This window comes from Lissotriton helveticus, chromosome 9, assembly GCF_964261635.1.
Source record: "Lissotriton helveticus chromosome 9, aLisHel1.1, whole genome shotgun sequence".
NCBI lineage: Eukaryota > Metazoa > Chordata > Amphibia > Caudata > Salamandridae > Lissotriton > Lissotriton helveticus.
In genome coordinates, this window is record NC_136070.1 from 659,959,285 (window position 1) to 659,987,029 (window position 27,745).

Sequence of the window (27,745 nt, forward strand, 5' to 3'; positions counted from 1 at the left end):
ATATCCGCGTGGTACTCCGTAATGCCCTTGCCCAGAAAAGATCCGTAATATGTAGACTGTAAAGCAAAGTATGTATACATTTCATTGCTTAACAGTCTAACACAAAATGCAAGAACAGTAACCTGGGCCCCGCATTCAAATATTTTGCACCGAAACGGAGGCGCAAAGCGCCACTCCGCAGTGCTCTACCGAAAAGCCGTGTAGCACCAAATGTACCAAGAGACGCCGCACAAGAAAGCGCCATCCCAAAAGTGCGTCGACCACAACAAATACAACTGCTGCTCACGCCACTTGCAAGCGTACCGACCCGCGGCTCCTTCCATTATTGTTTACCCAGCAAATTATACATACCCTATCTCCGCCAACAGTACTCCCCCTCCTTTCTAAACCTACCTACTGGACCCTCGAAGATCCAGGGATGATAAAATATGAATGTAGAGGGGACCGGGCTGGAATCTGTCAGCGCTGGAAGGTAATAATATTCGGCTTCAAAGGCGTAGAGCAGCGAGCACTGGGCCGAAGCCAAGAGGCTTTCAAAGAACAGGCCTACAAAGGAGGCCTTAGTGTCCTCAAAATTGAACAGTCCAAACAGTTGAGCAACTGCTTGCAGGGTAACCACTTCACCCCATAGTTGGGAGATGAGTTTGGGTCCTAGGACGTCTGTTTTATAAAATGCTATCCCTGCCACCCTCAACCCCCTTAATAAATGTATTCTGTAGACAATAGTTGGGAACAGGTGCTTTCAGTTGGGTATGGTGAGGTGTTTGTCGGATTTCTCCTAGGATTTTTACATGCACACACAGACTAAAAACACACACTCTACTCTGTTTTGAAGATCCTAACATTGTTTGGTTATTTTACTAAATATTTGAAGTACCAATAACAATCAGCACTGTTCTCCCGTTCCAATGCCCCTTAAGCACCCCTTCATATCCTGTTTCTCAGATGATTTATGCTACCATGATAAGCCAGCTTGATTGTTGGGACATCAGAACCCCTCCCACCACCCCACACACACACACTGATCAAGCTGCACCCCTGGACGTAGGGCAGGTAGATATGTGTGTGCACCCTCGACAAAGCTTTAGCTACAGGGACTTCCCCTCCGTGGAGTGATGTGACCCAAGTGCGCAGCCGCCTCAGAGATAACCCAGGGACCATTTTACAATCCTATCATTCTCCGTTAGTGTCTGCACGGTATTCTTGAGAAGAAAATAGCCACTACCGACAGTTTATTCATGGAAAACGGATGGCCGTCGGGAATGTTTCCGCCATGGCAACCTGAAACCAGCCAATTTTAAATACAAAACATGAATGTCAGAAGATAAAAGTTCATGAAGTGCAACCAAAAATCTGAGAGCATCCCTGTATCGGGCACACCTTGGGTTCCTTAAATGAAGAGACACGTTACCTGCAGGCGCACCCGACCTATACATGAACTCATTACCTTTCACACTAACCAGAAGCTGTGCACCCCCGTATCATCTGAATATAAAAGTTGTCACCGTCTCTAAAACCTCCTGACGTTTCTACCATATGTCTTTGCATCACACGACTGACTGGGTCATTTTCGCCCATTTCCAGCTACCAGCAGAGACAAATAACACCCAGCATGACAGATAACGAAGTAGCTCTTGCCTGTGACGTCATCTGTGATCTGTGGGTCACAAAATCTCATCCCTGCACGGACAACTCTCAGCCTTCCACCCTTCCGAGATCGGCAAATGGAGCGCCATTTAGAAACTTCGGGAATGTGGCCAGAAGCGCAGCGTTACATAACGAACGGCATTTTTCATTATTAGTATTATCCCTGTCGCAATAAATATAAAATAATACGAAAATTGATTGGGATAGCAATAATGCTCTGTGATGGACTTGTTTGCACAGCGCAGAGTGTCACCTGAAGCAGTGACTCCCACTAGAAAGGGATTTGGTAATCTTTAGTCATTCAGGGTGTAATACACCGGCTGCCTCTGTTTGCTTCCGGGGTACAAAGGTCAGATTTACTGGAGCTGGACACTCTTTAGTAACTTCCCAAAGGAGGCGCTTCAGTGATCCGGCGGGTTTTTACAGACTTTCTGTATTTAACCCTCGGTACAGCAGCGACGTCACTGGATTGTGTGCATAGAAGTAACGCTCCCACTAGGAGGAGGCATGTGTGGCAATGGGGTCCTGGGGGGGGGGGGGGGCCGCTTAGAGCTACCATTTCCAGCCCTAATGGCTTATCACAGCAACCCGCATGTTTTTGACGCGATTGAACCTACCACCTTTTTAGACATACTGGTAAATTCCCCTCTCGGCCTATTCCCTTGCATCCACCCCCTCCACCTCTCCTCCCTTGGAAAAGGACCACCCGGCACCTTTCCCGGACACGCTGTCTTACCCACCAGTACCTCCACAATGCTCCCACCACAAACCACATGTACCACAGCCCCCTCGACTCCTCCCACAGGCTTTAAGCATCGCACTGAGCACAGTAGGCAATAACAGTTTAAATGAAATGTGGATTGCAAAACACATCTTTCTCCATATTACGCCGCACTCCCATACATCGCAGAATCGCCAAGAAGCTCCGCCGTCCTTCTTCCCCCCCTGCCCCCAATTAAACCCCGGCGGCCGCACGGACCCTTCGGGTAGGGGCAGCGGGACTCACCTAGTCCCCCGTGGGAGCCTGACCGCCCGCACCAGGCAGAACAGGCCCATCCGCTCGGCCGGTAGAGCCGCATGCTGCTCCCCGAGCTCTTCTGGCCTCCATCGACGTTTTCGGCCGCGAAGTGTCCGGCCTGCCGAGAAATTGGTGCCATTCCTCGCCTGTCCCAAAGTCCGCCTCTGTTGCCGCTGCGTTCTCCAAGGTGCAATCGAGCCTAGCCACACACCAGCGCTCTCCGGGAACAGCCTGTGCACCGTTGCAGCAACCAACAAGCGAGGCATTCCCAAAAAATTGTCCAGCCGGAAACCCCCCGCCCGGCGGCCGAGACACCTCACCTAAAATGGTGCCTCTGCCTCGTGGCCGGACGGCTACAGCCCCGCCCACAGGAAGCCCCACCCAACCCCGCCCCCAGCCCAAAAGCTACCAAAACCCTTCAAAACCCCGTCATCGTGAGGCGCCATCTCTACCCCCCCCCTCTCCCCGGCCCCAAATTCCCCCGGGTGGGGCAGGCCTCCCTACGGTCGGCCCCCCCCCAGGACCCCATTGGAGACATTCAGAAAGCTTTCCTGGGAATGCATACAGTTGCTTACCATTGGCTTCGTGGTTTGTAGCTCACATTTTCTGGCTTTCTATTTACTGGCTTTATTTGCTTTGCACTATCCAGGGTGACTTCATCCCTCCCATGGAGCTAAGCCTTTTCACACCAACTTCCCTTGTAATCTTCCACGAGTGGCCTTTAGATAAACAGGTCTGTAAATCTTGTGTTTATCGTTTCACATTTGCTGTGCATTCAAAGACAAGGGTCAAATGTCAGGCTCTCTCTTCTGAGGAAGCTTGATGTTTACTTTTCTTTCTCGGACTTAAACATGAGAATATTTATGCGCCAATCTTGCTGAATACTGGGGGTAGGAAATGTTTTTATTTTCTAGCACACAAAAACATTTAAATGAACTGTGCACGAATTTCAGAATATATAAGAATAATGAACACAAAACGAAGCACATTTTTTGTTAATTCTGAACTGCGTTGGAAACAAATTCTTTATTATGATCAAAACAAATCAATACAGATGCACTGCATAATGTCAATGTCAAATGTTTTTGTTCGACAATTATTTTTCAATAAACAAAAAAAATCAATACACTAGGTGATGCCATTTCCACACATAATTGTTTGTGCGCTGTGTAGTTGTATTAGTAAAACTATGTCTGTGTAAATGTAATGATCATTTCAATTGAAAACGTGTTGTCTGGAATAGCAGTGTACAACCACACCATGCATTCTCCACTCTACTCTGCACCACTCTATGCCACTGCGCCCTACTCTGCACCACTCCACGCAACTTCACTCTGCATCACTGCACTCTACTCCACTCTGAACCACTCCACTCTACACCACTGCAATTTACACCACTCTACTCCACTCTGCGCCACTCTATTCTAAACTACTGCACTCTAAACCACTGCACTTTACCCTACTACACTCTACGTCAATACACTCTATGTCATCGCACTCTACGTCAATACACTCTATGTCATCGCACTCTACGTCAATACACTCTATGTCATCGCACTCTACGTCAATACACTCTACTCTGGACTACTGTACACTATGCCACTCTACGCCAATGCACTCTTCAGCACTCTACACCACTGCACTCTAAGACATTCTACTCTGCAACACTGCACTCTCTGCCACTAAGCTCTATGCCACTCTACTCTGCACTCTGTGCCAATGCACTCTACTCTGCCTCACTCGACTCTATGACACTGCATTCTATGCCACTCCACTCTGCACCACTGCATTATCTGCAACTCTTCAACGCACTACTCTACACCACTGCACTGTACATCACTCTACTCTGCTCCACTACACTCTGCACCACTGCAGTCTACTATGCACCACTCTAATCTTTGCCACTGCATTCAATGACACTGCATTGTATGGAGCTGTATTCTGTGATGCAGCACTCTAACACCACTGCACTCTTCATGACTATGCTATACTCCAATGCACTCTACACCAGTCCACCCTACGCTACTGCATTCTACTCTATGCCACTGCACTGCACTCTAATCTGCACTGCTGTAATCCATGCCGATGCACTATGTGGCACTGTACTCAACACCACTCTACTCAACGCCACTGCACTCTACAACACTGTACTCTTCAACACTGCACTCTTCAACACTGCACTCTATGTCACTGAACTCTACACCACTCTACTCTGCACTAATACATTCTATGCCAATGCACTCTATCCCATTGCACACTATGCCACTCTAATCTGCATCACTCCACACTACGCCACTGCACTCAGCAGCACTCTGCTCTATACCACTGCACTCTATGGCACTGTATTCTATTCCGCGCCATTCTTTGCCACTCTACTCTGCACCACTGCACTCTATTTTACTGAACTCAATACCACTTTACTCTACTCTGAACCATCCACTCTTCACCACTGCACTCTACGCCACTGTCTTCTACTATGTAACATACTAATCTACAACAATGCATTGTATGCTGCTGAATTCTATGCTGCTACACTCTACACCCCTATACTATGTACCACTCTATGCCAATGCACTCTACACCAGTCCACTCTACTCCACTATACACCACTGTACACAACTTCACTCTATGCCACTCCAATACACAACACTTGATGCCACTCCACTCTACAACACTCTATCCGCTCCACTCTTGGTCATTCTACTCTGCAACACTCTCCTCTACACCACTAACCTTTAGCCATGCTGAACCGAAGCCACGCTGGTGTACAACAAGTCTAAAACACATTAGCAAAGCAAGTAGCTCTTACATAGGCAAGGCCTATTGGCTTTGTCGATGCTTATTTTTTAATCCATTTTCATTCTTGCCCAGAGAATCTAGCTGCAATTCGTCGTCTTTCAAAAAAGCTACAACGTTCTCAACTTGGATACTTGCAGTAACGCATAATAAAGTAAAACTATGCCACTATCAAAATTCGACAGGGCCACTAAAATGTTAGTGATGCTCGCTATCTCACACAATACTACTGAGTTGAACTGAACCCTACGGGCAAGCTACCACCCAGTGGCTCCAACACAGCAGTATGTTAAGATTTGGTACCCACTTTCACGGGCAGACTGCCACCATCAGAATAAAAAACATCTTTGTACAACAAGGATTGGCAAAACCAAAAACTCTTTCCTACAAAAGTTATTGGCTTTGGAAATGACCTGTGCAACTTAGCAACAAATATAATTGTTTTTAAACGTATATGTTTTTTAAACAATGTAAAACAATGGTGGAGAGGTTTGGGTGACAAGACAACACATAGAGAGTGAGATCAGATATGGAGTGCTGTTGGAAGGAGATGGGAAAGCAAGTGCACTACAGGGAGGAGGGAGGGGATGGGGCAGCAAGCTAAACACGGATGGTGGCTAGAAGGGCTGGTTAAGAGCAAGCTGACAATGGAGAGGGACTAGAGGGGATGGGGAAACAAGCTGATAACAGTGGGTGGGAGGGAATGGGGCAGCAAGCTAACAAAGGATGGCGGGCGGAGGGGCTGGGAAAGCAAGCTGACAAGAAGGTGGGCGGGCGGACGGACGGGACTGAGGCAGCATGCGAACAAAGGAGGATGGGCAGGATGGGACAGAGCAACAAGCTGACAATAGAGGCCAGGAGGAAGGGGCTGAGAGAGCAAGCTGATAACGGAGGCTGGGTTGGAGAGGCTGAGGCACCAAGCTGATAACAGAGGGTACGGGGGCTTAAGGGGTCAAGCTGACAACAGAATGCGGGTGAGAGGGTATATGGCAGCATGCTGACAAGAGAGGATAGAAGTAGCTGGGAGGGCGGGCAGGAGGACCTTAGGCAGCACACAGATAACAGAGGGCATATAAGAGGGTATATGAAAGCAAATAGACAACAGATAGTGAGAAGGCAGGGCAAGGGCAGCAAACACAAGCTCTTGTAAACTGCTTAAACAAGAAATATGTCCACACTCCAGTTGAGGAACAAATACAAAATGAGAAAGGAAAGCAAATGGAAGCTGACAAATAAGAAGTAAGCAAAGGAGAGCGACAATGAAGACAACCAATGGTAAGCAATGGGCGGGCTTCAAGCCCACTGTAAACTAACACTGTGTCTCACAATAGTCCTATATTAGGCAAGACCTAAAGACAATTCCTAGTCACAACAACCTTCGTGAGCTTATATAAGATGTGAAGCACTATCTAAAACATTCAATATATTACACCACAATAAAGGCAGTGTCAATGGAGGTCCAAATAATTCAGCAGGTTTGAGTAAACATGAAGCAAAAAAGGCAAAATATGTGGCATAATGCTGTATTCTGTGGTAGTATTATTTTGTTATTTATCATTTTAACAAACATTCATATTGTTTTGGCAAAAGTTTCACATTATCAGTATCAGTTTGAATACAGTGATTAAAAGGAACTATAAAGTAACAATTCCGTTTTTGATTGAGGGGAGAGTAAATCCATTTCAAGCAACAACAACTATCCTTGTCATGGTGAGTCACAAAAGTCACTGAATTAACCTGTGCTAACTCTCTGGTAGTTTGACACAAGAGCAGTCAGGCTTAACTTAGTGTCACTGTGTTAAGTATTTATGCAGCACATAAACAGTAATAAAGCGAAAACACAACACACGATACATCCACACCGATTTAGAAAAGCAGAGTAAAATGTCAAATAAAATGAGACCAAAACCAGAAAAGTGAAATCAGGAGAACCAGAGATACGCACTTTTAAAGGTTTAAGAAAAAATAGCGCCAAGAAGCAGAAAGTGACAACTGTGGGTATCTGGACGGACTAGACTGGGACAAAGTTACAAGCTCAGACCGACCACAATGGAGTATGGGCCAGATACAGAGACCAGTTTAGTCCTGCAGAAAAGTTACCTTATCAAAGGCCGGTGCACAGAGTTCAAAACTTCAGGATTTTACAGGAGGAGCTCAACTGATGCCAGCCAAGGGGCCTGAGGAGGCACCTCTGGGGATCGTGAACTAACTCCTGCAAAGGCTAGAGGGGTCTGGCAGGTCCAGTTGCCGGTCCAGATTGGTCCATTTGCAGGGCCAGGCAAGTCCAGGTGCAGCAGGCCAGCTGGCCGGTTTCAGGGAGACCTCTGGACCTTGTTGTGTCCCTATAGCTCAGAACAGAAGGTTAGCCAACTGGCCCTTGGAGTCACTCCCGTTAGCCTGGGATGAAAAGAACAGGCCCTGTCTTCCTTCTCCGAGAAAAAGGCAGGCTTCAAGCAGCAGGGCTGTCCTCTGGGGAAGAAGTCAGGCCTCAAGCAGCAGAACAGTCTTCTAGGGAACAAGGCAGGCCTCAAGCAGCAGGAAGGTTCTCTGGGGAACATGGCAGTCCTTCTTCTGTAGGTCCAGGAGTGTACAGATAAGTAGCTCAGTAGGTCCAATATTTATACTGAGTGCCACTCTTTTAAGTGGAGGAAAACTTCTAGTCCACTCTCACATCTGGTTCCAGGAAGTTCCTTTCTTCTCCTTTCTTCCCCTGCTCAGGCTCCAAGAGGTCTATGGTGACAAAAGGCTGGTGTCAAGTTCCTTTATGAGTGAACGGGATGCAGCACTTTGAAATGTAAATGGGGCATGGAACAGCTCTGCTCCTCTCATCCTCGCAGGCTGGCCCGCTCCCAGGTCCTACTGTTCACTGTCTAGGTCCAATGTGCATACCTCATGGTGGAGTAATTAACAGGCCTAGGCAGCTGGAAACTACTGGCAGGCCTCAGAATGTTTAGGGCAGGAAATTGCAACTTTCTAAAAGTGGCATTTTCAAAATTGTAATCTAAAATACAACTTTACCATTTTTGAGGATTTTTAATAACAATTCATTTTAGTCCAAACATTACATTTCCACCTGCCCACAATCGAAAGAAAGCACGTATTACTCCTAATAAGGTACCTAATATTATCCTATGGGAGAGATAGGCCTTACAGTAGTGAAAATGTGTTTAGGAGGATTTCACTTCCAGTAAATGTAAAACTTAAAACCACAAACTTAAAATAAAATGGACCCTGCCTTGTGAGGTGTTTAGGGCCTAACCAAGGAGTAGCTTATATGTATTAAAAATGAAGGTTTAGTCCTGGCAAAATGTTTATTTTGCTAGGCCGAATTGGCAGTTTAAAACTGTAGCGGCAATACTGAGACATGTTTTAAAAGGCTACTTTTAGTGGGTGGCACTATAAGTGCTGCTGCCGACTAGTAGCATTTAATTTACTGGCCCTGGGTACCCGCGATACCATATACACGTAATATTCAAGTAAATTAAATATACCAATCAGGTGTAAGCCAATTGTACCATGTTTAAGGAGGAGAGCATAAGCCCTTTAGCTCTTGCTAGCAGTACTAAAGTGCTCAGAGCCCTAAAAGCCAACAGAAGGGTGTTCAGAAAACAGGAAGGGTGAAGGCAAAAGGGAAGGGGTGATGCTGCAGAGACGGCAAAGTCCAACAAGTAACTTTTGAAAAGGGTCAGCCATTTTGCAGCAGTATATGTGGTGTTTCTTTTTTAAGATATATTTGAATTGTTGCTAGATTTTGTTTTGTATTGTAATCTGCAAATTACGCATTTTATGTGGATTATGTGGCAAGTGTGGTTAATTCACAATTACACAAAAAAGTATGTAGCCACAGAAAAACCAAATTCACAGAATATAGGGCCCTGTGGACACAAGTTAAAGATGGCAGAGTTGTCAAAGATTCATACATTCAACTGATGACGCTAAGGAAGGCCCTTGCACTCTGCCCATTCAATCATCATGTGAGGGTCAGGACAGCGCTGGCTCTGTACAGTGTAAACTACAATACTTTCCTTCCAGGTATCTCAAAAAGAGGCAAAGAACCTCAAGGAGACCTAGAAGCTATAATGAAGACTTTGCTGTACTATTTACATGTTGATGATATGCTATGTCAAGGCCACAGTAGGCAGCTTCTTCACAATGCTTTCCACAAATGTCCTCAATAGCTCACCAGATTGCAACAAATTACCTCAAAAAAGGCTTTAATACTAAGGGAGAGGGAAAGCTTGAATAGTGAAATGTCTCCAAAATCCTTGCATCTGAGCTGAGTGTAAGACAAGTTGAGAAAGGAAATGAAATATGAATAAATGATGCTACAGCAGCAGAAAGTGATATAAAATGATACATGGTGAAAGAGCAGTGCAAGCCCAAATCCCATGCTGATGCAAGAGAGGTGAAGACTTCACTAGAAAACAGAGTGCATGACCGGCAAGGTCTTGGTTAAAGGAAAACCTGTGTTTGTAAGCCTGAAGGAATTTGTGGCCACCCGACACAAGGCACGTATTCTCTTGTTCTGGTAAACTGAAAACATAATTGAAGAATATAGGTTGTAGATTGAATTAGCCAATAGTACACAGAATCTGATAAGAAGTCTTAGGAGCAGAATGGTAAAACAGACACGCAAACACACATGCATTCAAAAGAAGTAATAAGCAGTTTGTTAAGTGTTGTTAGAATTACAGTGAAGAATGTGCTGGAAATAGGTTAGGGACACAGGTGACGCAATGTTTTCTGCAACCAATATATAATTGCTAAGTAACTCATTATTTGACCTTTTATAATAAGCCTTGTTCATGTCGCTTATTTAAGTTGCTGCCTGTGAAGAAGCAAATTGAAACCAGCTTTTTATCTGTGTGGAGATAACTACTCTACCTTCCACGACAGTAAAGCTGTGTTTGCTGTGCAAAGAGGAGCCTTGCCTTTTTTCTTTATCTTAAGTTTCCGTGCAACAGACACCAACTTTGGCAGCGCTCCTAAGACACCAGGTCTGATGGCACAAAGCTCAGATGGATCCCCAGAGAAGATGCTTTCCCTACGTGATAACAAGTAATCTATGCTACATTCAGACAGACACCTTTGCTCTATGGTGCAAAGGTTTGTTCCTGGCACTAGGTAGCCAGAGAATGTGTTAGCTCGTGGGAGAGCAGCAGCACAATATCTTTGTAGATATGGTGCTGTCCTTCTCTCTCTTTCAACCTAGCAGCAACTTTGGTTGCTGCACTGTGTTAAGTAACAAATAGTAAATTTACCAGCCAGTGTCTAACTCTGAACGGACAGTGCAAACCTGAACCTGAGAATACAGCCTAAACTAGAAGACTAAGGGGCTGATTCAGAGTTTGGTGCAAAGGGTGCTCTGTCGCAAAGGCAACAGAGTACCCTCTCTGCCAAACTCAAGGTCTGAATGCCAGATTTAGAAGTCTGCGGACTTAAGTGTGTCAACTAAGCAACCTACTCTGGATTCACCACTGACATACTCCTCAGATGACCTGGTGTAGTACAGGCCTTTAGTGGTAACACAGAACACCATCTGACTCAGTTAGAGTGGATGGCATTATGTTTTGGTTTTTTTGCTGTCCGTCACTGCCAGGTAAAACCTGATGGTGATGGAGTGTAAAAACAATAACGACATTCATTTTTCAAAAGCAAATTCCTGCTTTGGGAGTTTTTGTTTGAAAAATGAAAAACTTTGTATATGCTTGATCGGCGACCGTCATGTTTCACGGAACCATCCATCAAACTTTTAAAACACTGGCACAAACCACCCTGACTGTGGTTCTTGTCAATGTTTAGAGTTGTCTGATGGGCTGGCAGACAGCTCTACAATTGGCGGGTGGAGGTCCCTCTGAGATGGCAAGGACAATATCCCCATTCATTCTGACAGAATACCTTACACCAGCCAAACTCAAAAATTACCTCCTAAGGATGGCTCTGTCATCAACATATTGAAAGTCTGCCCACATCTAAATTGGGCAGGAAGACCTTTAGTGTGTCAAAGAGGGTACTCCACTGCTGTTGCGATGGAGGACCCTCTCTGCCAAACTCTAAATCTGCCCTTAATTGGCCGTAGCTAGAAACCCGATTCTTTTAAAAAGAAGAAATGAACCACTACAGACATAGGAGATCACTGTTCACAGATCAATAAGGAGAAAATCAAAGCACAAGAGAATCTACTAGTAGACAACCAGAAAGAGACTAATATTCTGTGCCAGAGGCAGACGTAAAAGGGATCTCCTGGAGCAATGGACTGCCCTGTGGACACTAGGTCTTCTACGGAGTGATCAAAAGACCCGCAGAAAGAGTCTGCAACTGATTTCCATTCACTTTTACTTGCTGACCTGTACTTGTCAAGATTCCACTGATCTACCATATGGCTATGAAGACTATTCCTTTATTCTTCATAATAAAAGTGTCTTTGGGCCTATCAAAAGGGCACACTTCAGCGTTGTCAAAATACTCATAATTAGAGTATTTGATACTTCAGGATGGCCTGGGAAAATGTTAGCTCATGCAAGCTTAATCTTGCTTTTCTCAGGTAATTGTTTTAGCAATTAAGCTTTTTTCTGTAATTTTCTCATACAAGGGACTGGCTCGAGTAGAAAATGTCTTGCGCAAACTAATCTGTGCCACTACCATAAGGCATTTTTTTGCTTTTTTGCACCAACTGTAAATTCCATGACTTTTGTACATTCAGGGCTCAATTCTGATGCGGTTAGGAAATACTCCCGATCGAATCGGGTTGGAAATGGTTTCTGACCGACCCGGATTGGGAGAGTCTGACTGACCGAGTATGATGCATCCGGATGCTTCCAGAAACGATTTGGTTGGACTCCCATTGACTTCTATAGGAGCCTATTTCCCTAACCGCATCGTGATCTGGCCCTCGGTCGGGAAGACACGTTCCCAATCCAATTCGGAAGGAGCAAATGCTGTTAGGTGGCCTTCCTAACTGCATCATAATCAGGCGCTAGGTGGGAATGCTTTCCTATCTGCATCAGAATCGGGCACTCAGTGATAAATCCCAGTCAAGGGTATTCCATTTAATACTTGGTGAATGTTACATATTTTAATGAAGGGAAAAAGTTCTACCACTGCGACTTCAGGTCACTTCAGTACATCATTCAATAGTGATATTTAAATATTCACGCATACCGAGTCAAACGAAAACAGACAGAGAATTTATTGGCACATAGTTAACACCAGTGAAAGGTTTTTCACTTTAAAATTTAGAATAACATGTTTATTTTGGTACTTTCCACACCAAATTCTGCATGTTCTAGTATTTACCAGTCCTTTTATCCCCATTAAATTTCAGTCCATTTGACTAGCTTTAATTTAATCCAGAGGCGAGGATATGTATCATGTCGGGTAACTACATTGAGATGAGATGATTGAGCTGGTAGGACATCTGACATATTTACATCTCATCAACTGGCGTCATGTGACCGAAGAATTTAAGCTGGTGCCACAAGTACATTTAAATATCCAGATATTCTGAAAAAGGAAACTGGCAACTAAACGGAACTTTGACATGCCTGATTGTCAGAGAGCTGAACAGGCAAAGACTAAAAAAGGAGCATTGTTCTTTGAGTGTGACACCTGTCAAATGAGAAAAAGCTGACAGGCTGCTGTAAAGAAGGTACCTCGACATTCGAAAATCCTTTATTCTGTTCACTTTCGTGGAGCAAAGACTTACAAATAAATGACAAAAAAATCTTGTGGGGACCGGAGAATAGGCTCACTCAAAGACTCATGAATTCAAGCGCCATGCTGTAAACCTGGCTTCAGCCTGGCAGAAGAAATGATATGCCAAATTGCAGTATTTGTATAGACACTATTTTCACCACGGCATTACAAATCAAGCCCGGATACAATATCTTAAATATCCAACGAAATCCAGTGTTTTTACTTTTTTTTTTCAGAAACATCAAATAATGTTCTGTCTTTCAGGGAAAAAGAGACATAAAATCCCACTGTAGTGCTACTTCACTGGAACAGCTCGGCGCTCGCTAAGACGTTTTGATCTTACTAAACCTATATGTAAAATATTCTTACTTATAGGGGCTTTCGGCCAGACCTCTTCGTCTATTGGTGCGTTGTTGTGTCACTCATATTTTTTTTGCCCACCACAGTATACAGCATGGGATAATGAGACAGTCTCCTTCAGTCTTTACCTAGGTTCGCGGTGAGTGATGGCATTCTGCTCGTTCACAAAGCACAAATCTATACAATGCAGTTCCCTTTACTCCAAGGGGCTGCTACACCACAATGTGCTTTGTGATGCCAAAAACTACTTTTAGCCAAAGTTTATTTTTCAGATTGGTGAGTGCCTGGCAGCTCAAAAATAAATGTTTACAAAAACCAAAATAAGCATTGACAAAGTCAAAAGGCTGGCAGCAAACGCCAGACCTATTGACTTTGCCAATACTTCTGTTTTTTAAAGGCCGGATTTGTTCAGATGTGCATAAAATATTTGTGGATGATAGGGTTGGGGGTTCTCATTAAGACCCAATCAAATGGATTAACTGACAGAAGCATGGCAAAGGGTAAAATGTACCTTGTCCCCACAGTTATACTCCCCACAGAGACAACCAAAAACACTTCACACTCAAACAGTTCTGACCAGAAGATCGTAATGATCTTTGCATGAAGAACACAACCCTAGGGGAGACCCATAATCCAGCACACTAAAACCCTCACTATATATCTGACTTGGTCAATCCCTGCATGGCCCATGGGGCAGACCCAAAAGCAGACCTGCAGTCTGCAAGTAAAAGCGATTAAAGGACAAGTAACTATCAGAAGTGCACTAAATATAACAGGTGTAACATCATTAAGACATGCAGAGCCAGCACCAACAGAAAATCTGTGACCAAGCCCAAAGAGCAAGCTATGTATCTCATACACCATCCAAGCTATTCATGCAAATTGCTGTCTCCCATTTCCCCAACAGTTAGCTTCTTTTTAGGGGGGACCTTGGACTCACCCAACAAATCTCAACCCCCCTCTCATGTCACCGGACAGATTCTGGACCCCGTTTTTAGCTCATTCAACATCACAATTCACTCACCCACATCGATTACCTGGACCGACCATGCCATTGCCAGTTTCACAATCAACATCCCCCACCAACTACCACAAGAGTCCCTAGCCTCATACGCTGGAACAACCTACCTGAAGTGCATTGTACATCCGCCCTCTACAGGATTCAATCAGAGCACACTATCCAGCAACTTCAGCAACTTTAACAACTGGATCACCGCCTGTGCCAATCCTCCAGCCCCTCAGGAAATAAGCCAATCAGCAAGAACGGGAATGCAGACCAGATGTTACACGGAAGAACTTAGGTTGACCAAACTGCACTGCACGCAACTAGAATGGAGGTGGAGAAGAAGAGCTAGCAAGAATCAGACAAGGATGTGTTCAAATCTGCCCAGAGATGCTACTAATAGTAAATTTGGGAAACCAAGAGGAAGGCTCTAGCCAAACGCATCAACAGCAGCAAGAAAAGTTTGCCATCATCAAGGACTTCACCACACCTGCAGCAACTGCCAGCAAATCACCGCAACCCAAGAACTGTGCAACGACTTTCTGCAGCAAAATCACAGCCATATACAGGAACTTCGAACCACAACCAGACCACAGCAACCTTGCAACAAGTCTACCAGAATCAGACACAGGTGACATCCTGACCATAGGGAATGTCATTACCACACTAGCAACCAGAACAATCATGAAGACCATCCACTCTGCCCTGTCAGACACTTGCCCCACCACACTGAACAAAGGTTAAACCCCCTATCAGAAAAGTTCTTTCCCCCATTTTCAATACCTCTATCAATACAGTCACCTTTCTTGAGGCCTGGAAGCATGCAGCCATCAACACTCTACCACAGAATCCTTCAGCCAAGCTCGAGAACTACTGATTGATCTCCATCCCTCCTACCACAGTAAGCAAGGGCCTAGAATAAGCCATCAACAGATGCCTCACCAACCACCTCGCTAACCACCAGTTCCTCGACACCCTGCATTCAGGATCCAGACCAAACCACAGTACAGTGTTGGCCCTCATCGTAGCAACAGATGGCATCTAGATCATTCTCAACAGAGGAGGAACCGCAGCTCTCATCCTACTTCGACACAGTCTTCAACCCCAACTTTAATCAGAAGATTTCACACAACTGGCATCAAATGACCTGCCATCAATTGGATCTCTACTTTTCTCACGGGCAGAACTCAAACCGTCAACATGCTCAACACTCTTCAGAAGCCCAGAGGCTCATTTGCAGAGCCCCCTAGGGCTCCTTGATCAGTCCAACCCCCTTCGACAACTACATGACTCCACTGGCAGATGTCTTTTTTTTATATATGTATTTTAATCAACAATCTTCCATAGTTGCTGTACATAGCCATCTAACGGTCTGAGGTATACCCATGACTCACTTGTAGTCGTCATCTGCACATAAAGCATCAGCATACTCACCTATTCCAATGACACACACCTGGTACTGTCCCTCTCGGACGAAAAACCCAACACATGGAACAACTTCAACTCCTGCATGACAGATTTCTGTCACCTGGATTAAGTCCAGCTGCCTGAAGCTGAACACAGACAAGGCCGGAATGATGATTTTTGGAAAAGATGCCTTACTGTGGAACTCCACCTGGTGACCCACAGATCTTGGTCCCACTCCCACCCCCATCCCAGAAGAAAAAAACCTCAGCATCATTATATGCCATCGCCCCATCCTGCCTTCACACCCTGTGGATGTTGAAAAAGATATACAATTCGATACCAAAAAACACTAGGAAGACCATTACCCAAGCCCTAAACACCAGCAAACTGGACTACAGAAACATCCTTTATACAACAATCACCAACCAATGCAAAAAAAGACTACTCCAGAACGCACCAGCAAGAATGGTCCTCAACCGTAGTTCCCTCATCTTCGTCTCTTGAGTTCCCCCCCACCCCGTCCCACTGTTCTTACCTGCATTGGCCAGTCCTGCAGACTCATCCACCCACCCAGACTTTCACTAGTATAAGACGCATGCATAAACTAAAGCAGATCAGGAGGTCATGCCTTTCAAACATCACTCCTAAAACAGAATACCTTCCACACCAAATTCGAGCCTCCCCATCTCTTCTTGAATACCACAAGAAGCTGAAGTCCTCGCTTTTCAAGTAAGTCTCTGCGAGCTAGCCTCACACACTTGGAAGCACATGGATACCCTCATGGGTAATAGAAAGCTATAAAAATACACATATGGTAGTGCCATCTCGGCAACAGTGACATATTGGTTTTAGGTTCTTGATTTGTAACTGTTTCCATAGGTTTGGAAGCTTTCAACAATTATAGTATTTGAGAAAGGACAAATGTTTTTTTTTGGGGGGGGGGGGTACAAGCGGACTATGCAAACAGCATATGACCCCACATGACCCTATCGGAGATTCTACCTGAATTCATTTGTTAAAATAAATGTTCTGACAAACCTGAATACATTGAAGTAGACAATACCATTAGCACCTCAAGAGAGCTTACAATGACATGTCTCCCTGATAGAAACCCTGCTAACATTACAATATTTTTGTGGGTATAATGTTGCTGTATACCTGGCAAAACTCATCTTATATCATATATTGTTAAAACAAAAGGTTTAGTGAATAGAGTCTAAGCTCCATACAAGCCATACCTAAAAAAAAGGTGTTTGTCCAATCAGCCTGAAAGAAAGATATCACATGTCTCTCTTTCTAGCAAAAGAATGCCTGTGTAAAAATCTGATTTCACTACGAACACATTATAGAATTTCATGAAACATCAGTCAGGCTGAAAGCATGAGATAAAAGAAGCATAGAAGGGTAGTGGGTGAAACCACCTTGCCGCGTGCCTTGTAATGCATTACCACTTGAATATGAGTGATAGTATAAAAACAAACACGTGGAGTGCTAAAATCGATGATATCAGGAGGAATGAGGCGAAACATGGGCTATCTTACAGAATGGGATAGGCAAGTGAGCAATGTCAATGAATGGGAGAGGGACATGGAGAATTTCAATGTATTGGAAATGGAGGTGGAGCATATGCGTGACTCTGAGAGAGACATGGAGATTACCAGTGAAAGAGAGATGAAAGTGGAGAATATAAGTGAATAATTCAAGAATACAAACATGTGGGAAATGTCAGAGAATGCGCGAAGAAAGTGGAGGCAATCGGTGAATTTGAGATGGAAGTTGAGAATATTAGTGAACCGGAGAATATCATGGAATGATAGTTTCAAAATAGGAATATCAATGACCACAAAAGGGAAGTGGATAATATCAGTGAATTTGAGAATATTAGTGTATGAGTGCTGAAAGTGGGGCACATCAATGAATGTCTGAGGGAGGAGTAGACCATTAGAGAACTGGCGAATATTGTGAATAGGAAATGGAAATGGGGATTATCAATGAATCAGAGAGGGAAGAGGAGAATATTAGTGAACCGGTGCATATAAGTGAATAGGAGAGACCTCATTTTTGCTTTTCCTGTTTAAGTATTTTCTGCATCAAAAGCATAAGAATGTATGTATTTATATACAGTTGTTTTTATATCACCACTAGTATGTTGCGATAAGTCCACTTCAAAATGCCGAAACACAGGTGATTTCTCTCTGTAAACCGTGGCATATAACAGAGGAAAATGGACCATAGTGGAAGAGATACTTGTGGTTAAGGTATTAATAAGACCCTTGAAAACTTCACTAGATGAAGAAGTGGAAAGGTTAGGGTGTTCTTATTTACTGAAAGTTACTGGTCTGGGTCTGGAACATCGAGTAGGAAATGTTGTTATATCTTAATATTGTAGCCAACATATTGTCAACAAAAGTATTGACAGCAGGTATGTATAGATTTTCCACACCTAACTCCGTAACTATGTACCTTGTGTGTGTGATATATACATACACACACACACTATATATATATATATATATATATATATATATATATATATATATATATATATATATATTACCTACTGGCGGTCGCCAGTAGGTATATATAGTTAGGATTTTTTCTCTATGGGATTTTTGAAAATTCTATGTCTAATAACTTTGGCGTTTGTGGACGGAATTGGCTGACATTTTCAGGGAAATGGAACATTTTGTTTCTGAGCAGCAACTGAAAATTTTGGGGGGGGGGTTTGTCAAGGGGGGGCTGAGAAAAAAGGGGGGTCCCAAAACGTGTTTTTCCCATGTTAATTTCCATAGGGCGGTTGGCCTCACTTTTAGCCCGAACGGCTGAATGGATTTCCACGAAACTTGGCAAAATTGTAGATATTGTTTGCCCGATGTGCCTTTGCTAGGTCTCAAGATATGTGCTCCTGTGAATTTTGAGTAAATTAGGTTTAAAAAAAGATATATATCTAGAGCCGCGCCCCGGTGCGCGTACCGGGGAGCGCTCCGGGCGCGCCACGCGACTTGCGCACGGCAAGCTGATTGGTTCTCGGGTGTCTGTAAACATTCGAAACAGTCCGCAGCGGCCGCCATCTTGTGTCTCGGTAGGATTGAGACACAAGAGGTGGCAAAAATCAAAGGGGGAAATGAGCAAAAGGGGGCAGGGTACACCCCCCTGAACCCCTAGTTTTGATGTGGGGGCCATAAAAGGGTCCCGCGGGTAAAAAAAAAAAAAAATTTTAAATTCGATTTTCGCGGGGGGAGCGCCAGGTACGCGCACCGGGGAGCGTACGGGGGAGCGTACCATGGAGATAAAAAATGACACTTTTTAAAAAAAAAAGAGAATTTTTTTATAAATTGGAGGTAGTTCTGAAAAGAACTTTTTTTTGTTTTTGTTGTTTTATATTTTTTTAGACTTTTTAAAACGATTTTATATTTTTTTGGATTTTTGTCAGGGGAAAAACAAAAACAGGGATTCCAAAACTGCTCAACAGGAGCAAAAAAATGTGAAAATTTAGGGACTGGCAGGGCAGCGGTGTTGCTGTTTCTTTATGGCAATGAGTTCAACACTCTGCTCCCCATAGCAGAGCAGTTCGTCACACTCCGTGCACAGAAATTTGATGCCTGCAAACACCGGCTGAATGTTAGGGACCATTCTTCCACGGGGTGGTCCCGAAGGTGTTGCTCCACCAGTGGAGGTGCTGCCGCCATCTGTGGGTAAATTCCGTGCCAGCTCTCTGACACTCTCCCTGGCAAAGTTGTTAGGGTGTCTTCTTTTCACATGCCTGATTAAATTAGCATTTCCAAAACTATATTTTTTCAGAGGATTGCCTCTGGATAAACTACTACCACATATTTTGCAGGTTACTTTTGGAGCGTTTACTTTTTTTTGTCCTTCAGGGATGTCATAGAATTTCCAGATTAAATGGGTTTTTTTCTTCTGCTGAGGAGGGTCCTCATCTAAAAATCCGTCTGAATCACTGCTGGATGACTCTCTTGCAGCCATTGCTGTAGATCAGAAAAGTAGGAGATGAACACAGTACACAGAACAGCTCTTGCTCTCTCCAAGTACAAAGCAATAGTGAGAGAAATGGGTGGGTTTCACACAATTTGGAAAAAAAAAAGTTCTGAACCAATGAAAAGTGTTATTTTAAAGTCACATGGTTTGACGCGCTTACGCTACGCGCCCCGGGGCGCGTCCCGGGGCGTGTTTTGTAAGCGCATCAGGGCGTTTACGTTGCGCGATCGTATGCGCTTCCGGGTGCGCTTACGCGGTGCGTCGTAAGACGCATCTCGCGGCTACGCGATACGTGTCTTATGACGCAAGGCGTGGCGGCTACGCAATACGTCACGATGTTGTTTTCGTTCGCGGCAATAGCGCTATCGGGACGCTCATCAGTACGCGCCCCGGGGCGCGCCGCAAGATTGCGCTTACCCGTGCGTTCACCGGTCCGCGCCCCGGGAGCGCACCAAAAAGAATTAAAAAAAAAAATGACATAATTATACAATATAAAATTCGATTTAAAATGTATTCTTTTTTAAAACTATAAAGATTTGCTATTAAAAAACCTATGAAATTCACTGAAAAAACCATAGGTTATAGACCATATATAGTTAGGAATTAGCATTTACAAAACCTTGAAAATTCACTGAAAAAACCATAGGTTATAGACCATATATAGTTAGGAATTAGCATTTACAAAACCTTATTTTACTCACACAAAACCATTGAAATTCCATATATAGTTAGTTGCACTAACTATATATCGCGTACCCGCAATCCACTGCTGATGATGTCACATATTACATCATTCATGACATGGTCAGTGACATCACTGATGACATCACTGATGACATCTCAAATGACATCACTGATGACATCACTGATGACATCTCAAATGACATCACTGATGACATCACTGATGACATCTCAAATGACATCACTGATGACATCATTCATGTGGCAATATAATGCATCTCCTCACACTTTAATATAACCTCTGTTACACCCAGTGTTAAATACAGAATATAATTTTTTAAACCATTGACACACCAATACTAGTTACTACATACGCACTCACTGATTCCTACGTCTACACACACATTCACTCATTCACCCATACAATCATTCATACATACAATCACTCATCTTTACAACACTATCATATGCACTCATACACCTATACAGACACTCACACTCTGCCACTCATCCATGGAGTTACTCACACACCTAGTCAGTCCTGTAAAGAATCAATCACACTTCCATTTTCTAATCTATACAGTTAAACATAGAGTACCTTACATTTTCAAACATATACTAACACATACTTACTCTCTTATACAATCATTGATACAAGAACACATTGATCTGCACAGAGTCACACATCTCCCAGCCAGCCACACACACACTCAGTCTCCCATACAAATACTTGGACAATCAATCAATAACCCATATAGTTACTCATATAGCTACTGATCAACACATGCAGCACTTTACAGAACAACAGACATAATGATGCACAAATTAAGACAGTTTAGTCACTAACCCATGCACTCAGTGAGACACATTTAATCACTCACTCATACAGTCAGTCACGCACCTACTAAATCTTTTATTTAGGCACTTCTACATCTACTCATTTTTCAATATGTAAAACATATTTAAACTTTACAGAAACACACAGTCAATGGATGATGTCATCAGTGATGTCATCAGTGATGTCAATTGAGATGTCATCAGTGATGTCATCAGTGATGTCACTGACCATGTCATGAATGATGTAATATGTGACATCATCAGCAGTGGATTGCGGGTGCGCGATATATAGTTAGTGCAACTAACTATATATGGAATTTCAATGGTTTTGTGTGAGTAAAATAAGGTTTTGTAAATGCTAATTCCTAACTATATATGGTCTATAACCTATGGTTTTTTCAGTGAATTTTCAAGGTTTTGTAAATGCTAATTCCTAACTATATATGGTCTATAACCTATGGTTTTTTCAGTGAATATATATATAGTTAGGATCGTGTTTCTATAGGAAATGCATTTTTGTGTTGCTAATATCTTTAGAGCCATCTGATGAATCTCCACAAAACCTTTCAAAAAAAGTGCTCTCTGTCGCATAGTTTGTGCATGGAAAGTTCCAGGGTGATCCATCAAGTGGGAGCCAAGAAAAAACTGGGGTTCCAAGATGAATTTTCCCCATTAATTTTCCCGTAGGAACTTTAGACTCAGCTACAGCCTAAACCGCTGAATGGATTTACACCAAATTTGGCAGAAAGCTAGATCTAGGTCCAGAAAGAGTGCTTTGTGTGATTTGGTGTAAATCTGTTAAGTAGTTTTTGAGCAATTAAGGCTCCAAAACGTTGTCTATCTAGGTACACAGAGGGTATGCGGGTCCTGACAGATCTCAAACTGAGATCTGATTGGCTGCCACCACCTTAGCAAAGAAGTTGTGGCAGCCATCTATGGACTTGGGAGTCATAAAAACAAAAAAAGACACAAGGGAGCAGGGTATGAATACCCTGCCCCCCTAGGCCTGGTGGTGGGGTTAAAAAAAGACCCCACCTGGACCCAATTTTTTTTTTTATGTAGGTGCGAATTTATGGAGGATCCGCAAATGTGCAGCAAAATTTAAAAAAAAACAAAAAAACAAGTGCTGCCTTCTGAACTTCTTTTTTAAGCCCCCGGGTTGGGCTAGGTCCCGGAGGAAGAGATGTTTAATTTTGGGAGGGGAGCGTGACCTCCTTCCCCAGGCCAATTTAAACCCCATGGGACCAAATTCCCAGGGGCCTGGCTCCATTTTTTTGAAGAATGGGGCACAAGGCCCCTCTCCCCGGACCACTTTTGGTCCAGGAACCCATCCCTTAGGGCCAGGCAACATCTGTAAAAGGGGAGCGCATGCGGCCCCCTTCCAGGGTGGCTTTCAGCACGGGAGTCCATCCCCCAAAACCTGGCCTGATTTGTAAAGGGAGAGGGGGGCATATGGCTCATCTCCACTGAATGATTTTGGCCCCCGAGACCACATTCCCCGGGGCCAGGGAGAGGCAGGCAGGCGGTTCCCTCCCTGGGTCGACGTTTACTCAAGGCAAGCCAATCCCATAGGGGTCTGCCATGTTCTAAGGTGAAAGGGGCACGTGGTGCCCCTCCCTGGCCACTTTGGGCCCTGGGGACCACATCCCTGGGGCGCGTTGTGTGTTTTATGTGGAGGGAGGGTGCACGTTTTCCTCCCTGAGGCTGTAGAGGTCACGGGGACCCCATCTTGTGGGGCAGGCTCAAATGCTATGTCCCTAGGAGTCCACCCCCAGGACATAGTTGTTTCTCGGCACACATTTTCAAATCGCCTGCCAAGAAGGAGCAAACAAGAAATCCATTCCCAGGAGGCGGGAGATTTTAAAATGTTCCAACCCTCTGAGAGCAGACTTTTCATCTGTTTCCCTGCCTGCAGGCGGGAGCAATGCTGGCTCGCGGCTGGATGTGGGGAGCCAGCTGGGGCCACATGGGCTGTGGGGCGCCCCCGCGCACTCGAACAACACTATGGTGGGTGTCCTGGGTGGACACCAGGCACTTACTTTTTCTTGTGCGGGACCTCACTTGATGGGGTCCTCTAGCCTGGGCCTGGGGTGCCTCCTGTCCTCCTCCCTAATATTGATACTGGGCCACAGTGAATGGGGCCCAAGGCCAAAATCATCTGGGGAGAGGGGCTGTGTGCCCCCAAACACTAATATTAATGCAGGGCCCCACAGGATATGGGCGCCAGGTGACAAAATCAGCCAGAGGAGGGGGCCACGTGCCCCTCCCCCCAACAATAATGCTGAGCCCCAGGTGATGGGGTCCCCAAAGGACCGAAATCAGCCCAGGGAGGTGGAATTACATGTCTCCCTACCTTTCGGAGGGATGGGGTCTCCGAAGTGGAAATCGACCTGGTCAGGGGCCGCATGCCACCTCCCCCTCAATATCATGATGGGCCCCGGGGAATGGTGTCCCCAGGGCCAGGTCCTGTGGTTCCATGGCCCACAGCCAAAGGCTGTGTGAAGTGTGTGGTTGGCTGCCTTTAGCAGGGTTGGCCACAGGGCCAGGCCACAGACAAGGACTTGTGGCCCAGCCGCCAAGGTTGTGTGTAGCGTGTGGTTAGCTGCATGTGGGGGTTGGCCCGGTCAGGCCCTGTGTCCAACTCCCCACATGCATGACAGAAGGACCTGGGTAGTGTGGGGTTGGGTGACATTACGGGGTTGGCCACAGGGCCTGGCTGCAGGCCCAGCCTTAAAAGCAACCCCCCACTGTGCAAGGCGAAGGGAGTGCACAGCATGGGGTTTACTGTTTGCGGGGGGTATGGCTGCAGCCAACTCCCTGCCGCACATTGCTTCTGGCTGTGTGTGGTGGGGAGTTTGATTAACGTATTGTAATTAAATATGACCTACTTTACGTTATAAAAACCCTATGAAGTCACTGAAAAAGCACACATGTTAAAATAACATTATAGTTAGGTGAAATGTTCAGTAACATTTTAACTCTAAAAACTACCGAAATTCACCAGTTATAGGTATAGTTATCTCAAGTAACTATAACTTGTGCCCTAAAGTAGGTATAACTCACGCCTTGCCATGCACTGCTAATTTCCTCATGTTACATCACCCATGACATCATCTATCACATCATTGATAATATCAGTGAAATATTTGCTGTAATATTATTGATGATAAAACTCTGCATGGCTGGGGCGTGAGTTATAGTTACCTTAGGGCACAAGTTATAGTTACTTGAGATAACCATAACTGATGAATTTCTGTGTTTTTTAGAGATGAAAACGTTAACTTGTTACTGAAGGTTTCACCTAATTATCATGTTACTTTAACCTTTGTTTTCATCAGTGGGTATATATATATACTCACTGAAAAAAACAAAGGTTAAAGTAACGTTATAGTTAGGTGAAATTATATATATATAGTCAAGTAAGCTACATGATGAATTAAGAACAGTAAATCTATACTTCCTTATAAGTACTTACCTTTATATATTTGATCCATGATATTTTGGCTAGGAAATTAAGGTATCACAAAATTCCCTACTCGATATGCCAGATTAACACCTAGTTTTCAGATATAGTTCAGAATGGAGGTCATGTAGGGCTTCTGTTTGGTTTCTTTGACCTCTGCAAGCTAATGCTGGTAGGAATATTTAGCCAGGTAGTTCTTATGTGGTGGAGATGCATGTTGATTTGCTAATTCCCCTTCATTCAGCTATTTGAAGGCCGAATCTCTTGAAAATGACATTTGGAGTGAACTTAATAGCCGAGTTAGGTGGTCAAGCTTAAACTAATCTTTTGCCACAAGTCCTCATACTAGAGGAGAAGATATTTGGATGCTGGCTCTCTTTTAGTCGAATGAATGTCTGCACAAGGTACTTGATTGACTATTTTCCTGAATCGAAGAAGGTTAGCTCTGACTTTCAAAGTGGGTTCCAAGAATTTTCAGAATTTTGTTCTGTGAACTCTCAGGAATTTTACTCTATATTTCCGAAGTTTAGATCTAGATTGTGTGATTTTATAAACTTTGAAGATCTCAGTGCTGTGGCTGGTGGATAACGTGTTGCTAGTTTTTGGAGATAGACTGGTCCTTTGGTTCAATTGGCTTTGTGCATTGTACATAGGACTTTGGGCCAGATGTACGATGAGCAAAATAGCGCCTTGCAAATTGCGAGTCTTTTGCGACTCGCAATTTGCGAGGCGCTATTTTTCATGTATAACAGTGTTTTGAACACCGTTTGCGATACCCAATGGGGTCCCAAATTGTGAGGTGCATTAATATTAATGAGCCTCTTGCAATTTGCAAGCCCATTGGGAATGATAGGCCCTCCCAGGTATGGTGGCCTGCCGGGCTCAGCAGACCACCATGTCTGGGACTGCTTTTAAATAAAGCAGTTTTTTTTTAATGCAACACGTTTTCCTTAAAGGAAAACTGGACCACTGCCTGCCCTTAAAAAACATTTTTGGAGACAGTCACAAAGTGGAAGGGGTCCCCGGGGGACCCCTTCCAAATTGCGACTGCATTACCACCCTTTTGAAGAGGGTGGTAATTTCCGAGTGTTTTGCAACCGCAATTGCAGTCACAAAACATTTGTACATTGATTTGCAGGCACAATTAGAAAGTGAACGCCCATTTCCTAATTGCGACTCACAATTCCTAAATAGCGAGTCGCAAATAAATTGCGACTCGCTATTTAGGAATTGTGCATGTGCATGCAAAAACGGGTAGTATATCTGGCCCTATAAATGTAATGACTGCCTTAAATGGAAGCCTGCAAACGGGTTGTATAGCAAGTGATATGCTGTTCCATTTTTTTAAGATTGAGCAAAAATCCTAATGCTAGATTGTGGTCTAGTTGAAGTCTAGCCACTAGCTTTTTTGGAAGCCTACGGTATGAATAAAACAATAATCCAACTGGGCCACTACCACTACTCTCTTCAATTTAATTGCATGGATTGTCAAGAGGAATCATTGTATTTTTAAGAAGATTGAGAATTGGAAGTTTGTGCTTCTGGTCATCTATAACAGATTATTACTATAACAAAAATGTTATACGCGGACGAGGGAAATGAGATTTAAAAATACGGAATACTAGAGGGGGGGTGGGAGGAGGAAGCTGGCATTAGTGGCTGAGACTGCAGTATTCCACTCTGCTAAGAGACAGAAAGAGAAAAGAGTGTTAAATTCAGGGAAAGTTGAAAGGCCAAGAGAGAAAAAGGATGAGAAGAGGACATAAAAGAAAGAAGACAGTGGGGAGGGATAAGCAAAGGAGGTGGGAGGAAAAAATCAAACAGCCAATGAGAGATAGGGAGAGAGGAGAAACAAAGAGGCAAAAAGGCAAAAATGGGACAGATAAATACTTAGAAAATGGAGATAACAGAGGCATGAGGAAACGAGAGAAGGCGAGGTAAAGAATCAAGCGAGGGGGGGGTTGTACGAGTTGGTGGAGAGAGATTTGGCGCGTGCTGAACTCAGACAGGCGGAATAATCTGCAAATAAGCGGGTTTTATTCAGATTTCCCTCCCATTGGCCTGCAGTCACTTATGCATGATACGTAGGCAGCTGCGTTGGTGCTGGCGGCTCCCTGTACAGGTGCCAATCACTGCTCGGCTGCCCTCTCTCTTCCTCTATTTTCCTCAGCAGTTTTCCTCCAAGTTTGTCAGTTACTGCCCCCTTTACCCACCACCAGTCACACTCCTCCATCTGCCCCGCTTCAGTTCTTCTCATATGTGCATAGCCAGTGAGCACGCACTCTATTTAACACTCCCTCTTTCCCCCTCAATTTCTTCTCTCTCTGCAATCCCTCGCGCATCCTCTGGCACCTTTCCTTTTCTGCTCTCCCATTCTCCCGGCATGACAAATGGCACGCACTTTAGTCTTCATTTCCCAAAAAACGCCCTTTTTCATCACTCGTGAGTTTTCAATTTCACAACTGCAACAAATGGCTCATTTAAAGGAAAGCTTGTTTCTGGGACAACCTAGTCGCCACTCGACTAAATCTAAGGGCCGCTAATGGGCTCCGAGTTTTATTTCCATCTAAAGCCACTAGGAGAAGGCTACCGAAAACTGATCATACTTTCATGCAATCGTGTAATGAAGCAAACCTCCGCGTGGATATAACTAATACAAGCACATTTTGTATTTGTGTTTATCTGATGAGCCTTTCCACCGGAAGAGATGTACAAAGATTTCTCAAAGCAGCACACAAAAATGGAGGGTAGTTAAAAAATATAGTTACAGAAATCCAGCATTTGAAACAAATGTGGCTACTGAGACATTAAAGGGTGATAAACTCATTGAAATTGAAATTAA

At 44.2% G+C, this 27,745-nt stretch overlaps 1 protein-coding gene across 1 annotated transcript in view; it reads right to left on the reverse strand.

Moving 5' to 3' along the window:
• CNIH2 (cornichon family AMPA receptor auxiliary protein 2) overlaps positions 1 to 27,745 on the reverse strand; it is a 924,655-nt gene that overhangs the window by 175,207 nt on the left and 721,703 nt on the right. The window lies entirely within an intron of this gene.